Raw genomic sequence first — 14,830 nt, forward strand, 5'->3', positions numbered from 1 at the left:
CGGGGCCAGCACCGGAGGGGGCGGGGCTAGAGCGGAAGAAAGCCTGCATTAGGAGGCGCTTTGCTGCTTACCTCAAGCTCCTTTCTGGAGTCCTGTTTCGTTTTGTTTTGAAGCATAGCTTGAACACCTACCATCTATCACCTCCAAAGTGACTGTAAAACGCTGCTTTGGAGAATTCCCCAAAGGCGAAAGAAGCATCACCGCCCCAGCGTGGGGGACCCAAAGGGACCAACCGGAGTCTTTCAAGGATCCCAGGAAGTGGCTAGGGCAGGTGCTACTGGCCTCGCGTGCCCATCTGTTTTCAAACCTATAAGTGAGTCTGAGGCTCCAATTTGATGGGGGAGAAACTAGGACCCAAAGAAATGAATTTACTCGCTGGAGGTCCAGCAGAAAGTCAGATACCAGGCCCAGGGATCTACTGCCTCCAGGGGATCTACAATCCCCAGCTTCCCTCGGAGGACACACACTGTCTTCCCCCAATCCCTGCACATGCTAAGTACACGTGTGGGTGTGAAGGGCCCTAGTCGAGTCTGTTTCCAACGGCTGTGCATACAACACCACGCTCCCTTTTACGGCTGAGATCTGCCCACTTGTCCTCCACTGCCACTGCAGCCTCTGCTCCAGACCACCCATGTCCCCTTCCAGGACCGCGGCTCCTACCTCCTCATGGTCCCCTGTCCTCCTCCCACCAGCAGCTATAATTTGTTCCCTGTTGCCCAGGCCTCTCATCTGCTGCCTCAGCTGCCTCCCTAACTCTACCCTTCAAAAAAAAAAAATCATGATAACAAACACGCAACATAAAATTTACCTTTTAAAATTGCACAACTCAGTGGCATTGAGTATATTTGTGTGCTGTGTAACCATCACCGGTATGTAATCCAGAACATTTTCAGCACCCCAAAGGGAAAGTCTGTAGCCACTTCTCACTCTGCTGCCCTGTCCAGACCCAGCAGCCACCAAGCTGCTCTGAAACTCTGCATTTCCTTTTTTCATTTTGAGACATGGCCTTGCTATGTAGCCCGGACTGGTCTCAAACTTATGGTGATCCTCTCGCCTCAGCCACCATGACCAACTCTGCATATATTATGTAAATAAAACCATACCATGTGTGACCTTTTGACTCTGTCTTCTTCCATTTAGTATGAGGCTGTAAAGGTCCATCTGCATTGTTGCATGTGTCAGCACTTTACTCCTTTTCATAGCTGAGTAATATTCTACTGGGCAGACAGGCTGCATTCTGTTGAGGAAGTCACCTGTTGATCAGCATTCAGAATGACTCTGCCTTTTGACTGCTGTGAAGAGTGCCTCCCTGGACAGTTGTGGACACGTGCTGTGTGACCATCTGTTTTCAATTCTTTGGGGTATATACTTAGGAACGGGATTGCTGGGTCCTGTGGCAACTCTGTGTTTAGCTTGTGAAAGAACTGCCAAACTCTTTTCCACAGTGTCTATGCCGTTTTACCCTCCTACCAGCAGCAGTTCTGATTTTTCCATGTCCTTGCCAAGCAACCCTTGTTATTCTCTGCGTGTGCGCGCGCGTCTGTGTGTACTGCCATCTCAGCGGGTGTGCCTAGCTCCATCCTGTGATTCCCTCTGCCTTGTCCTTACTGCTCCAGCCGCCCATGTCCTCAAACAGGTCACTCTGTCTCAACAAGGACCTCTGGAGACGCAGTATCTCAGGCCTCCCCTCGTTCTCCTGGCCTCTGCTCCCGCTCCCCCCAAGGCTAGATCAGGTCCCCTCTAACATGCGACTGGGTCCCCTAGATGTCCGTGCATAGACGACATTAGGTCTGAGCTTTACACTTCTGGTGCAGGTCCTGATTAACATCTCTCTGCTTCCCTTGTCTGCATCCCTGCCACCGTCCTGCCTCTGTGCCGGCCGCTGCGTGTTCCCACCACTCTGCGTAGCGCGCCATAAATATTTGGTGAATGGATATACATACGGACGATGAATGAGATCCAAGTTTGGGCTGTCGTCCTTGTGAATGTTCCTTTTCTTGATTTTTTTTCATTGCCGGAGTGGTGGTAGCTATGAATAAGTCAGGAACTGAAAAACCCACTTGGTTGTCCATGGGGAATCGGGGACCAATGGGGTCCTGTCCCAGGGTCGCAGCTCACTAATGTTCCTCCTCGGAGCCGGGAGGAGCCTGGCCAATCCTGTCCAATCGGCCCGCAACGCTACGGAAAGCTTAGGAAGCTTGAAATATATTTGCTTGCTGTAAACATGACCTCAGCATGACATGATGATCCCCGCGTTTGCCAAACCATTAATTTTTATGTAATAACAACCACCACAACAAACTATATTTCCCCTCACAATTTCGAGTTGCTTGGAAGGTCAGGTCTGTGGGATTGTGTGAGACAAACACCTTAGAAACGAGTTCGCGGCCGTGACTGCTCTGTGTGTACTCTCAATTCCAAGGGGCTGGAAGGAAAAAGATTAAAAATTTCCACAGCTACTTTCTTCCAAGGGACTCCGAATGCTTAGTAGGATCTTAACCCGGAGAAATCTTTAGAGGTGGGACGTCACCGCGCCCTCGCCAGGAGGCCCGGAAGTAGGAAGAGACCTGGGGCCCCGCCCACTCTCTTTCTAGCCTCCGTGCTGTCCATTAGCCTGATTAGAACAATTGATTTATTCATTCTTAGTGGCTGAGAAAGCGGGGAGAACCACGATGCCATTTGTGTGATATAAATATCTCTGGAAAAAGCTGAAAAACACTGTGTCATACATATTTTCTTAATGCCACAGTCAATCACACGTGTCTGTCCGAGTCCAGAGTTCGTCACCCCGGGAGGCTGGTTCCAGAAGCCGCACCCCCCGCATGACAGCTTCTGCCACCTGCTCAAGACACAGCAGCTGCTTGCTCCCAAACACCGGCATATTTATGGCCTTGGGAGAACCTTCTAGAAATCTGAGAGAGGTGGCGTCCGTCGGGTAGGACTGTCCGTGGGCAGGGACGCGAGGGTGCTAAGGCTGCTGCTTACAGTGGCCACTTCCTCAAGGAGATCACAGAGATTGGATTTGGGCTGTGGCAAGGCTCTTGCCTAGCGCGCTCGAGGCCTTGGGTTTGGTCCCCAGGGAGAGAGTAAATAAGGGAGAAAGAAAGATAGCACTGCCTCAGTCTGTTTTCTCCCAATTCCAAGAAGGATTTGAATTTCAAGCTGGCTTTGTCCCTCTTCCCTACGCCCCCATCATCAAAAAAGCCTTTAATCCCAGTGATTTCTCTGATAGGAATTTTAGCCCAAGGAAATAATTAAAGACGAATAAAAAGATTTAGTTACAGGATGTTCCTTATACCGCGAAGATTGCGGTAAAGATTAAATATGACCTCTACATCCAACTAAGTGTAAGCAGCAGATAATGGAATTAATATAGTTCTTCTGTGAAAGTCCTACTCTGATTCAAAAGGAAAAAAAATGAGAAGGAAGTAAACCAAAATGGTCACAGCGTTTTTCTGTAAAAGTGAAAGTATGGATGATTTTGTTGGTTTGTTCTCTCTTTCTCTCTCTTACTTTTGGATGACCCATATGATCAAAACCAACTTAAATTAGAAATGCATGACATCCCTAAGCTGTCCATGTCAGAAATGAAACAAGAAGCCCTCCGAGATGGCAGCTTTATTGGAAGGTTGGACCCTAACCCACAGAACTGGGAGAAAAAGTTGATTTGTGGGTCCTGTGTTTTTTTTGAAAGCTATGAAAAGAGAGGTATGCTGGGTGTGACGGGCCCTTGGAAGCCACTCTAGATCCTTGAACAACAACAACAAAAAAAGACATGCCAATTCTGAGTCAGAACAGGAAGAGCCAGCCCAATAGTAAATGAGCTGGATCTGGTGGCCTTCGTGTGTCTTTGTAGGGGATAGCGTGACTTTTGTGGGATTGGGTCCCCCCGCAACCAATGTGGGGTCCAAGGTTCTAGAGAATTGTAGAGCTCTAGTTCTATAAGAAGTCTCAAGATAGCTCATCTTTAAAAGAATGATTACAGCCCAAAGAACTCCATTGTTCCGGTCTCTCACCAAGAGGGTAGACAGGGTGGTACTGGCAACCGCAGGTCCTTATTCCTAGCCCCAGCTCCCACCCATCTCTCTGTTGCCTGGCATCTCTAAGTTGTTGACCACATCTACCGCTTCAGGAGAGCCTAAAATGCTGGCCGACTTTCTGAAGTACCGCTTAACATTTCATTCATTCACTCACCTAACACTCATACTTGTCAGGAGACACTTGTGCTACGTGTTAGAGTAGGAATGGAATGGAGGGGAGAGGATGACGGGACATAGTAGGTGCTCAACAAATATTTGTGGGCAGGAGAGAGGAAGAGGGATTGAGAAAGAACAGTTCTCACCCTCAAATAGCCCAAAATCAGATCCCACAAACAACCACAACTGTTTATGGAGGGCCGAAGATGCTCTTTCATGGGACTAGGAAAGTCATGTTCTGCAGGCCCAGGCAGGACTCTTAACAGAAACAAACCTAAAAATAAACAAATAAAATAAAATAACAGTTGACTTCTAACTTCTTTTTTAAAAGGATTTAATTCAACTCATTTCATGAGCCTTTACAAGCCAGACTAGGTATTAAAACTTCTCTTTCCCCAGCGTTACACATTAAACTCAACATGGTCAGAGACCACTGTGGAAGGGAGGGACAGATATTGTGAGCTCCCCTGAACTACACGGATCTCTTTCTCCAACCCCAGCGCCGGGCTGTCTTTCCTCTGCATCCGGGCTCCGTGCTAAGATGCGGGAGGTGGAGGCCAAGCCGAGCCGGGCAGGTCGGTCACTGCCTCCCTGTGCCAGCCATTCCGGCTTCTCAGGCCGGGTCTCCTGGACGCTGCCAAGCGATGTGAACCCAGAGACCCTGGGAGAGTCTAGAGAGTCGGCCGAGTGTTTCCCAGAGCGCGCGTGGGGAAGGAAGGGGAAGACCCAGGGAAGAGTGGCCCGGTTCCCTCAGTCACGGCGGAGGGAGCGAGGAGAAAGTTCAGGCAGAGCCCCTCCAGCCAGCGCTGCATCAGCTGCAGTTGGCATCGCCGGTGTTTCCCGGCCCAGGCCTGCCCTGAGAGACCGCGTGGCTCATGCGCTTGGAATTTGCTCGCCCAAAGATTCACTCGGAGACTTGGCTTCCGCAGATGATTTTGAAAAGGAGAAAGAACTTGGATTAGAGGTTCTGTTTGACCCAGCCATCCCCCTGCTGGGTATCTTTCCAAAAGAATTAAAAGAATCGTATCACAGTGATGTATGTGTACCCATGTTTATAGCGGCACAGTTTGTAACAGCTAGAACTTGGAAACGGCCCATTTGCCCTTCAGCTGAAGACTGGATAAAGAAGATGTGGTTTTTCTATAAAATGGAATACTACTCAGCCACAAAGAATGAGAAATCAGAGTCATTCGTAGGAAAATGGATACATATTGAGGATACACCCCTAAGTGAAATGAATAAGTCACACATGTGTAAATACCAAATAGCTTCTCTGGTGTGAAAAACTATAATAGTACACAAGATCCTAATGGGATAATTGACAATGTGAAATAGGAAGAAAAGGGCTAAAGGTGCAGGAAGTGGGAAGGGCAGGGGAAAGGAAATAAGGGAAAAGAAAAGAACATGAGAAAATGGAAATAAAGTATTTGTAAATAGGGAAGGGAGGAAGGGGTGAAGGGAAGACAGGGGTATGGGGAAAAAAATGAGAACCAAGACCTGTCATGTAAAGGTACAAGATCCCAATGATGAATGTAACTGTACTGTATACCTAAAATGTACCAATAAACTCAATGAGAGGGAAAAAAAAAGGAGAAAGAAAGCCAGGCATGGTAGCGCGCTCCTGTAATCCTAGCACTCGGGAGGCTGAGGCAGGAGGATCACTGTGAGTTCAAGACCAGCCTGGGCTACATAGTGAGTTCCAGGTCATTCTCAACTACTCAACTACATAGTGAGACGTTGTCTCAAAAAACCAAGAAAAAAAAAAGCCGGGCGTGGTGGCACATGCCTGTAATCCCAGCACTTGGGAGGCTGAGGCAGGAGGATCGCTGTGTGTTCAAGACCAGCCTGGGTTACATAGTGAGTTCCAGGTCAGTTCTCAACTACATAATGAGACCCTGTCTCAAAAAAGCCAAACAAAATAAAAACAAGACAAAAAAAAAAAAAAAAAAAAAAGGAGAAAGAAAGAACAGAAAAGCCTCCAAACCTCGGGTGAAGGGTGCACCCCGAAGCTCCCTGGAGAGGCTGGGGTGCAGGCTGGGGGGAAAGAGATGCTTCCTCAGCTCTGGAGGACCAGAGTCCCGAGTGGAGACCAGAATCAGCCACTCGAAAGGCCAGTTTCAGATTCGGCCCTCTGCCCAGGGACAGTGCTCAGACCGACCCACCTGAGGACATCGTAGCCCGCTGACTGTTGCCCTTGACTGCTGTGTCCTCCAGCTTTTATTTATGGCTCGGTTTCCATGGCCAGCACCGGGAATATAACGTGTGCCCTCTTCTCCCCGGCGATATGGAAAAACTCACCCAACCGCAGAACCAGCCAAGACAGCAACTGGGTCGTTCCCTTTCACCCTGGAGGCCTGAGCAAGAGTCTCCATCCTGAGTCCCTCGACTCCTGGCCGGTGCCTCAGTAGATCCAGCCCCCCCCCATGGTATTAGCGGGGGAAAAATACCTCTGCCGTTTTCACTCACCTCCAACCAAAGGGCAGAGCTTCTTCTCCCAGGAATGTGGATCACAAATCGCTCCAGTGTGAGCGGCACGTGTGACTTAGGCACCCATGCAAGTCACAGACACTTCGCGTCTTGCAACTTACTGGGAGGAGAGAAAAAAACAAAACTCGCTAGTTACTGTTTCTCAAATGTGGTTGTTAATATTTTAATATGTGTTAATCCAGTGTGCTTTATCTCAAGCGTTGCAAAGTGTAGCTCTGGAAGGGAGACTACGGGCCCACCGAACTGCCCAGGGGTCCGTGTTCCAGGGAATAGGAGGCAGGGCTCCGAGGAGGTGGCAGCCCGTTGGGGGAATGAGACAAACACATGCATCCGTGTGAGATGCCGTCTTCAAAGTGAAAGGAAAAGCCAGGCGCCATGGTGCACACTTGTGAGCCCAGCTGGAGGCTGAGGGACCGGGATCGGCAGACTGAGCGACTTAGGGAGGCCCCATCTCAAAAAAACAAGATGCAAAGGGCTGAGGATGTAGCTTAGTGGCAGAGCACTTGCCCTGGGTTCTGTTATCAGTACCACAAAAACATAAAAAAAAAAAAACAAAAGTGAAAGGAAAGGAGGAACAGTAAGCCTTTTGAGGGCAAGTGATTGCTTAAAAAAAAAAAGTCATGTACGTTTGCAATGCAAAATAATCGCATTTGCTGTGGTGAAAAGGTTGCATTTCTGTTTACTTTTTGTTCTAACGTGCATCGTGTCCAAACAGTGGCAATGATCAATAATGGCAGATTGCCAGTAAACAGTATCCAGCATACAAAGTCAACCATTTCAACTCCCACTTCCAGACCCTTATGAGCTGGGTGATCTTGGGCAAGTGAGAGTTACCTCTGTGCATGCGTGCCTCGATTTCCCCATCTTGGAAGCAGGCATCACAGAACCTTTTTCCCAAGGTGGCGGACGCAAAGCAAATGAGATGTAAATAGTGTTGCAGGGGGTGGGGGGTTCCCATCAGGGGATGGCTGTGCAGAGGATTTTCCCGAAGACCAGAGGCGGTTTTCCAGTTCTGTGGAAAGCGGGCGGATGGAGTGGGATTTTTGTTATTATTATCAAAAATTAGGTTGGAGAGGAAATTGCTTTTCTTTCTTTCCTTCCTTTTTTTTCCTCCTTTCCTTCCTTCCTTCCTTTTTTCCTTCCTTCTGCCCCCCCCCTTCTTTCTGGCCTGCGCGTTACCATTGCGCTGCACTCCCGGTTCCACAAATCACGCTTTGGAGACTTGTCGTAGACGCTGCTGCAGGTTTACGTTTCGCTGAGGTGTCCGGAATTCCACGTCTGGGCTGCCCTGTGGCCCCACTGACCGTCCTCCCTGGAGCTGTGAAAGGGGCATGGGTGTGTTTATCTCCCATGTTCCTGGCTTGCTCTGGGAGCGCTTACATTTCCAAGATGTGCTGTGGGCCCTGGGCTTCCTCCCCAGGAACCAACCCTCAGCGCCTGCCCTACAGATCCCAGCCTGGAGTGGGGACAGTCACGCTGCTGCAGGGCCATCCGCTGGAGTGGGTCTGTATGTCCCTCACGTGCCCCCTGGCAGCCCAATGCCGCCTTCACCGAGAGCATCGTCTTGCTCCATTGTCCCAGGGAGGGGCGGCGGCAGAGCTGGGCCGGGGGATTCCATGCTCTGTCCCTGTCCCTTGGCCTCCTGCCCTGGCATATGAGGAGGTGGGACATCACCTGCCTTACCTTGCCAGATACGGCTGCGCTGCCCGCCCCCAGGTCTCCTCCCCACCAGTCTGAGACCTGGAACAGACCTTAAAGGTCTGCAGCCAACTGAGTTTAATTAAGCTGCAGTCCCAGCCAGCAGCATTTTCCTGAGAAAGCAGGGCAACTCCTGGAAGCCCCCAATACTCCGTGCAGCCCATTTCCTGAGCTTCAGACCACTGTCATCAAAGTGCCCAGAGGGCAGCTGGCCTTGATGATGGGTGGGGTGACAGCAGGTTTTCTAGGAAGCCATCGTCACTGCCTCTTGGCTAAATGAGGCGCAGCAACTCTCCCTTACGCTGCACTGGCTCTTGTTCCCCAAAGCTGCAGTTGGTGGACCTTTGTCTTTTCAATTTGGCTTCTTAGATGGCCCCAGAGGCCATCATCTTGGACAGCCCCATTCTTACCGGCTTGAGATCGGGCAGCACCAGGGTCTGGAGCCAAACGTCCATTGGATTACTGCACTAAGTAGGGCAAAGTGGCGGCTGAGGAATACTGCAGCCTCAAACATTTGTTTCAGTCATTCATCCTGCGATTATTGAGCCCCTACATGTGCTGGGGTCTGGGGATCTAATGGTGAAGAAGACAACGTGCTTTCTACCTTTGTGGATCTCTATATGGTCAAGGGAGGGCTAGATAATAAATACATAAGCAAATAAAGACATAAAACAGTTACAGATTGTTGTAAGTGCTAAAAAGAAACAGATGGCTGGAGAATAGTGGAGGGATATTCTTAGATAGTTAAAGAAGAGCTCTCTGAGAAATGACATTCAAGCTGAGAGCTCAAGGATGAGACAGAGCCAGCCGTGGGGAGGTGCAGGGGGAGAGCGTTCCAAGGCAGCAGGAGCAGCAAGTGCAAAGGCCCGGGGGTGGGGGAAGCTTGGCAAGAGTGAGGCATGGAGGAAAAAAGTCAGGGTTGCTGGAGTATAATGAACAAGAAACACAGTGGCCAGAGATAGGAGAAAGAGAAAGACAAGGACAGTTTGCTAGGCGGTGGAGAGCCCTGTAAAAGTTTGGATGTTCCTCAAGGGGAATGGAAAGGGAGACTGAAATTTACAAGGCTCCGCCCGTGGATTTATTGGATGGATGGATGGGAAATATGCTTCCATTTGGAAGCCTAGGCATCAAGGTCATCAGCAGCAACTGCTTTATGGTATTAGCTCCTTAGCCCGAGCACTGTGCTTGGCCCTTTTCGCATAGATGACTATGAACAAGCCCTAAAGAAACGGTTATGGGAAGGAGTCAGGCTCAGGGGGAGCCAGCCTGCCGGCAAGCAGGTAAGTTGTGAACTATGGTACCCACGGAACGCAGCACGGAATTGTGTGAAACGGCTCCCTGGCCTTGTGCAATCAATCGGAGGTCCTGGCCTAGCTTGAGACTCACTGCCTGTGTGGCCAGGGACAAGCTGTGTGTGTCCCTCGGTCTCCATTTCAGGGCATCTCAGCGAAGACAGCGCTTCCCTGGCCCCTCAGCATTGCTGAGAACCTCCAAAGAAGGGCCCATAACTAGGACCCTAGGATGAGCTTCGGGATCCGTGTGTGCCCCGGAATCGCACGAAAAGCGTGCGTGTTCACCTACAGAAGTAAGTAAAGTTTTGCAAAAGACAGGTCCCACAGCCGCGCTGTAATTTCTCGAAGGGATCCACGAGCCACCCCATCTTAAACGGTCTTAGGCACTTGGCGGCTGGATCTGCTATCCGCTCTTGAATTGCTCTCTGGCTTCTGAGATCTACTTGCTTGCTGGCATCTTGCTTCCTCCCCTGGGTCCGGGAGCCGCTTAGTGGCAGGGACTCGTCTGCATTGGCACCGACGCCACCGATACCGGGCTCTTCGGGACCGGCCCAGCAGTGACGCAGCAGCCCAGGGCCAAGTCTGCCCACCATACAAAGCGGAGGCCCCCGAGCCCCAAAATGCTGTACCTAGGGCCGAAAGTGGGTAAAACGAGCTGCTCAGTGGGTGCTGCCTGCAAACCGGGGATCGCCTTGTTCCTCCCAGGTAAGAAGCTGCCCCATTCCCTCAGGTGCAGGAGGTGCAGCTGCCACTGGGAATTCGGGCACCACGCCGGGCCGATGAGGTTTCTGCTTGTGGTTTCCGAGGGCTTTTAACTCCCTCTCCCCGCGGGAGGACGGCCCAGGGTGGTTCCCGGCACGTGTGCTCATCCTGCCCCAGCGCTGCACGGGGCGCATTACAGACACTTAACGAAAGCGATGAACACATAGCGGTCACTTCCAGCCTGCTTGCTGCTTGCCTCTCTGGAGCTCATTCCCAATGGTTCTCCCACCTCTTCCTGAGGAGCCACAGACTTAATGGGACTTTGGGTGGGTGCTGAATCTTTCTTCTCGAGACCTTGAACACTTGGCTCTAATAATCTCTTCATCGCCATCTCTGAGTTAGATGAAAAAGGGGACGTTGCAGGGTGTGGTGATGCACGCCTGTAATCCCAGCACTCAGGAGGCTGAGGCAGGAGGATCACTGTGAGTTCGAGACCAGCCTGGGCTCCATAGTGAGTTCCAGGTCAGTCTCAACTACATAGTGAGATGCTGTCTCAAAAAACAAAAAAAAAGTGGGGCGGGGGTGGGCAGTAGGGGACCCCACCCACTCCTCCAGCCCCTCCCCACCAACTTGGTGCTATCTCAAGGACAAGACAGTCCTAGCTCAGATGTGCAATCCAAGGCAGGTGGGCCTGCCCACCGGGATCTGTTGCCTCAGATACTTGTTGGTGAACTTGATCTGTCCCAAGACCACTGAAATTGTTTTTTTGCTTGAAGGCGAAGCAGATCTTTCTAATTCTGCTAATGTTCTCATGGCCCTGCAGTTCTTGAGGTGTGAGAAAATCCCCCGGGCTTGGGAGATACCCACAGGGAACAGCAGAGTTCTCTGGGAATGCGCTGGGAACTTGCCGGCCACCCAGAAGCACAAGAAGCTCAAGGGAAGTCCTGGCAGCAGCTCTCCCCAGAAGGTGTGCGTTAGGGTGAGGTGGGCTTGGATCTGAACAGCAGGCTTGGAGTCGTCCACCTGCCTAGGCTCCCAGAACCAAACCCAGGACAGAGAGCGGCTACGGCAGGGTGGGGAAAGGGCACGGCGGGGGTTACCACGTGGCCCCCGATGGTCCCAAATAGCTGACTAATCTGTGGAGAAAGTGAGCCGGGACTTTCTGGCGGCCTCATGGGCTTCATGGGTTTAACATCAGTCACTCTGTGCGTCTCATTAGGGGGCCGGAGCACAGAGCAGAAACACAGACAGAAGCGCTCTGAGACAGTATCAGACACTGTCAGGGACACTGCTGCAAACTGGGCGGGGAGGCTGGTTGTGGGCTGCTCTCTGAGGAAGACCTGCAGGGTTGGAGAGCCAGAGGGGAACTCAGTTGGAGCTCTGCGGGTCTGTCATATCCCAGAGTGCCAGAAGCCAGCCTGGGGGAGCGAGAATCCACCCCCTGAAAGGCAGCCCCTCAAGTCCTGCAACCTCTGATTTGAAGTCTGATTTGTAGAAGGGATCTTTGTAGAGGTGACTGTTTACTTTTGATGGGACTGAGAATTGAAGCCAGGGCCTTCACATAGAGCTACGTCCCCAGCCCTTTTTAAAATTCTGAAACAAGGTCTTGCTAAATTGCCCAGGTTTGAGGCTGTAACCTTCCTGCCTCAGCCTCCCCAGAGTGCTGAGAATGCAAGTTTGCAAGATGACCCAGGTAGCACATACTAAACACAGGAGCACACATGGGGACAGCCTCTCCAGGTGACACAGGAACGTTCGTCCTGGGAGACATTGAAACAAGTCCAAACTTCCAACTGTTCAGAAAGGAAACCTGCATCCAGCTGTGGTGGTGGTGTATGCCCATAATCCTAGGACTCTGGGAAGCTGAGGCAGGAGGATCAGGAGTTTCAGTTTAGCCTGGGCAACTTAGCCCAGTGAACCTGTCTCAAAAAGGGTCGGGGGTAGGGATGTAGTCCAGTGCAAAGACCAGAGGTCCAATCCCCAGGGCTGAAGAGAGAGACAGAGTATGTGTGCTTGGTGGGGGACCTTGTCTGGCTCCAAAGAAGGGTGCACACAGCTCCATCCTGTGTGCCCCAGGCTCTGGGTGGTGGTGGTAGGAGCAAGAATCCCAGCCCCCTGCTCAGGGGCAGAGCTGACACTCACTGGATCATGCTGATTTTCTGTCTCTCCCACAGCCCTGTGGGTCAAGGGGACCCTGGTACATGGGAATAGACCTCCAGGTGCTGGGCCCAGCCCAGATGTGTTCAGGCTGTCAACATTCCCGTTGTACTGAGAGTCACTTATTTGAGGATCATGGGCTGTTCTTCAACAGTGAGAGAATGAGGGGCTAGCTTTGAACCTGTGTGATCCAGCTACTTCTCCCTTCAGGAAGTCATCCTGAAATTGCCATTTCCAGCACAGCAAGAGGGCAAAGCTGGGACCCATCTGCCCATTGGCCCTTCCTTATGTGATCCTCCTGCCTCAGCCTCCTGGAGTGCAAGGATTATACTTTGTGGATTTGTGCCACTTTGCCCAGCTTAAATTAAGGATCTTGAGTTGAGGCCATCTTCCTGAATCACCCTAAATGCAAGGGCTTCAGAGGCCCCCCCCAACACGTCCCTCCAATGACACTGAGGAATGTGCAGACAGTGCAGGGACTCAGACCAGCATGCAGAAGGCTCAGGTCCACCCTGTGAGTCTGCCAAACATCAACAGCAAGCACTGGCCATGTGGTGCTGAAAATCCAGGGCTGAGGTGGGGCCAGACCCGGGGGTGGTTCCACTGGGCCTGCGGCCCCTGACCCTGGTGCCAGTGGGGGTCCATGTAGGGTAGGACGATTACTGGGCCAGCCCATGGACATGTCAGGATGTGGGTGCAGGTGCCATACAAGGAGTAGGGTCCAGTTCTCCTTCTCACACTTTATCTCTGAAGCTGCCTGCTCAACAGCACTGGGATTATTACTGGGAGGTGGAAAAGGATGTCAGAACCTTCAAAGGACAAAAGTCCCCAGCCATTCCAGAAACGAAAACTAGAAGGCACTATCTTGCAGTACTTAACTGTTCCATTCTATGAATATTTTTACAGACCTACTATGTGTTGATGATTTACGAGCATGGGATGAGTCACGAGTAGTCTCTTACAGTTAACTGAGCACCTACTATGTGCCGGGTCCCTCATTAAAATGATGCCAAATAACCGATGCTATCTCAACTTTCAGAGGGCCCATGCTATGCCAAGGATGGTCAATATTCCTGCAGATAATAACAGTATAGCAATGCAGGTTGACCCTTGCTATACATCAAGCATGGGCTGGGTGTTTTGGGAGCATAATGTAGTTCAATTCTCAGCAGCTTCTGAGCACTGAATACTATCAGGGTCTACAGCATCCAAACAGGAAACAGAGTAGGTCCTCCCTCCTCCCACAACCAAGTGGCAAAGGAGGACCTTGAACTTGCCCAGAATCCAGGATGCACACGTTTAATTAGCTGCCCGCTCATTCTGGAAACAACTCTGTAAACAGCTGTTCTCACCCCATTTTGTAAACTGAGGCCAGCACCTGAGAGAGAGGTTTTCCTGTGACTGCTACGCAGGCTGGGAACAGGGCAAGGTCCCACCTCTGCTAAAGAAGTAAAAGGGACACTAAAACCCCTTCAGTGACCATGGGAAGTGGTATTCAGGCAGGCTTTTCAAACTCAAGAACATCCACAATGAACAGAAACATCAACATTTTAAAGGAAGACCAGGTCCCACCTTAAACACAATCATCCTAATCTGTCTTGTCTTCATTTATTTTTCACAATTAATTCACTATGGATATTTTTGGCCTTAATTTTCAATTCTTAAAAATACTGTATTCTCACAGGGCATATGGCACACTCTGTAAGCTCAGCAATCTGGGGGGCTGAGGCAGGGGAACACAAGTTCGGGCCCATCCCTGGCAGTTTAGGGTCTTAGCGAGACCCCCGGCCCCCCAAGTTAGTGATGGAACCTAAGGCCTTGCACATTTATCTTCATTATAGAAATCTGGGGCTCACACCCTTTAATTTTGCACTTTTAAATGCCTCAGCTGCATCCCCTAGTCCGTGGGTCGCGGGTTGTTTCATCCCCCAACAGCCCTGAGAAGCAAGTGTATCATCCACGGGCGCGGTTGGCGTTTCCCAGACTAGGGCCCTGCGGGCTCAGAGAGGCCCAGGACTTGGCTTCAGATCACACAGCGGTGGGGGAACTGGAAGCCCAGCCATGCTTCCTGGAGGTGGGGTGCGGTGGAGTGGGTTGGGCATCACGGGTGAGAAGAGCCCAGCCTGGCAGCGCTCGAGATTCCTGCAGGGTGGGGGTGGGGGTCCTGGTGACCGGGCCCCCCACCCCTTAGATCCCAGCTTTCCACCTACCATCGTTCCCCGATCCTCGGTCCGGTGACCGGGGCTCTCCCAGGCCTGGGACCCCTCAAACCCCAGCCGAGGCTGCACGGAGCGCGGT

The 14,830-nt window shown here is 51.2% G+C and overlaps 1 long non-coding RNA gene across 1 annotated transcript; it reads right to left on the reverse strand.

Moving 5' to 3' along the window:
• Positions 1-4,509: 4,509 nt before the first annotated feature.
• Positions 4,510-14,821, reverse strand: LOC117285701. Its single transcript, XR_004516780.1, has 5 exons — positions 14,743-14,821; positions 7,863-8,001; positions 7,518-7,695; positions 6,663-6,783; positions 4,510-5,116 (listed from the first exon to the last, which is right to left on the reverse strand). It is a non-coding gene; the product is annotated as an uncharacterized LOC117285701 (long non-coding RNA).
• Between the last annotated feature and the right edge of the window lie 9 nt (positions 14,822-14,830).

This window comes from Fukomys damarensis, unplaced genomic scaffold, assembly GCF_012274545.1.
Source record: "Fukomys damarensis isolate Sample0158 unplaced genomic scaffold, DMR_v1.0_HiC HiC_scaffold_12, whole genome shotgun sequence".
In the NCBI taxonomy this organism is placed as follows: Eukaryota; Metazoa; Chordata; class Mammalia; order Rodentia; family Bathyergidae; genus Fukomys; species Fukomys damarensis.